This window comes from Notamacropus eugenii, chromosome 1, assembly GCF_028372415.1.
Source record: "Notamacropus eugenii isolate mMacEug1 chromosome 1, mMacEug1.pri_v2, whole genome shotgun sequence".
In the NCBI taxonomy this organism is placed as follows: Eukaryota; Metazoa; Chordata; class Mammalia; order Diprotodontia; family Macropodidae; genus Notamacropus; species Notamacropus eugenii.
In genome coordinates, this window is record NC_092872.1 from 211,322,666 (window position 1) to 211,325,254 (window position 2,589).

The following is a 2,589-nucleotide window of genomic DNA, read 5'->3' on the forward strand; positions in this document are numbered from 1 at the left end:
CATTTGTTTGTTCACTCATTCATTAGAGAATTCAAAATCAAAGACCCATCCCTTTTCCCCATTGGGACATTCTAGGTTGCATTTCTTTAGTACTTATATCAGAAACACTGCAAAAAGAAGTTAGAAGGGACCATAGGGTCAATGTACTTCAGCTCACACTATTTCATTATGATTTTAATATTAGAAAATTTCCTCTAATCTCAACAATATTAGAAAATGTGAGGAAAATATGAAAGCCTAGTTATAAGGGATTCATTAAGGTCAAACTGTTATATACAAGAATGGTATCAGTATTTTTAAAAGTGTTATCATTATTAGGTTGGAGCTGAGTTGTGTATGATGGGGTGATTCTAAAAACCAAATTGGGTAGGAAAAGGTAAAAAGGAGCAATTGTCTTAAAAATGGGTCATGAAAGGAAGAACTGATACAGAAGAAGCAGGTGGAGGAGGAGGGCTTGTGGAAACAATGTGTACATCTGGAGGAGTGTAGAAGTCTTCAAGACTTGTAGGGAGGTGAGAAGACAAGGAGATAGGGTCAGAGAGGGAGTTTTAGAAGCGTGTGTAGGTTAAGATATGGGAGGGTAGAGGGAGAGGATAAGAAAGGGACCAGAAGAGGGTTAGGTAGAATAAAGAATAAGTGGGTAAGAACAATGGGAAAAGATAAGATAACAAGGATACTCATAAATATTAGTTATAATTTTGAATGTGAATGGGATGAGTTCACTAAAAAATGGAAATAGCAGAATGGATTAAAAACTCAGTACCCAAGATTATATTATTTACAAGAAAAACATTTAAGAGATACAATGAAGAGTTCAAATGAGGAGTTGGAGCAGAGTTTTATTATGCTTCAGCTGATGCCAAAAAAGGCAGAATTAGCAATCATGATCTCAAAGTTATGGCTAAAATCGATTTAATTAAAAGACATAAACGAGGTAACTACATTTTGATAAAAGGTAATATGGAAAACAAAAAAAAATATTAGTCCTGAAACTGTATGCATCAAATGCTTTAGCATGTAACTTTTGAAAAAAATATTAAATGAATTAAATGTGGAGCTAATGGGATTCTTTAACTTTCCCCTCTCACAACTAGAAATCTAACCAAAAAATAAATAGGAAAGAAGTGAAGGAAGTGAATAGAATTTAATATAAGGCAGACATGATAGGTATCTCAAGAGACTTGAATGGAAATGAAAAAGAATAAATTTTTTTCTCAGCAATTTGAGGTATCTTTACAATGACTCCTTGGGCGCTCTACCCACCTGATGGTACACTTCCCTGGTGAAAAGCTGCCTTTTTTATCCTTTGGGTTTACTGGCTAGATTTCTTGCTCAAAGACCAAGCCTTAAACTTATTTCACCCAGGAGCTCATAGACTGGACAACAGGTCCCCACTCACCTAGTACAGCGTGAAAGTAAATACTAAATAGTAACTATTTCTCTTTTACTCAGGAACCCTGAGGTGTTCCCTCTCAGTGTGATCTTTTTTGTTTGATTAAAGGCCCATTCCTAGAGTAACTACTTAAAGAAGCCCATTCATTGAATACATGTACCTCACTCAAAATGAGAAAGTGATAAGAACTTAGCCTAAAGGGGCCAGGGTCTCACATTGCATCCTGGGCCATCTCCAGCCATCCTGATGAATATGAAGCCATTGGACTCAGATGGTTCTGGAGAAGAAAGTGAGGTTTCTGACCTTGCACAGCCCTCCCTCACTCAAATCAAAGTCAACTGCAAGTCATGTCATCATCTTCATGTCATGGTCCTTTTTGAGAATGAAGGACAAACACAACAACTATGGAAAATAAAAAAATATCAGTACTGAACCTGCATGTGTCAAATGCTTTCACATCTAAATTTTTTTAAATTTTTTTATTTTTTTAAATATTTATTTATTTAACTTTTAACATTCATTTTCACAAAATTTTGGGTTCCAAATTTTCTCCCCATTTGTCCCCTCCCCCCACGCCAAAACACCGAGCATTCTAATTGCCCCTGTCACCAATCTGCTGTCTCTTCTATCATCCCTTTCTGCCCTTGTCCCCTTCTTCTCTTTTGTCTTGTAGGGCCAAATAACTTTCTATACCCCTTTACCTGTATTTCTTATTTCCTAGTAGCAAGAACAGAACTCGACAGTTGTTCCTAAAACTTTGAGTTCCAACTTCTCTTCATCCCTCCCTCCCCACCCCTTCCCTTTGGAAGGCAAGCAATTCAATATAGGCCATATCTGTGTAGTTTTACAAATGACTTCAATAACAGTCATATTGTATAAGAGTAACTATATTTCCCTCCATCCTATCCTGTCCCCCATTACTTCTATTCTCTCTTTTGATCCTGTCCCTTCCCATGAATGTTGACCTCAAATTGCTCCCTCCTCCCCATGCCCTCCCTTCCATCCTCCCCCCCACCCTGCTTATCCCCTTATCCCCCACTTTCCTGTATGGTAAGATAGGTTTTCATACCAAAATGAGTGTGCATTTTATTCCTTCCTTTAGTGGAATGTGATGAGTAAACTTCATGTTTTTCTCTCACCTCCCCTCTTTTTCCCTCCACTAATAAGTCTTTTTCTTGCCTCTTTTATGAGAGATA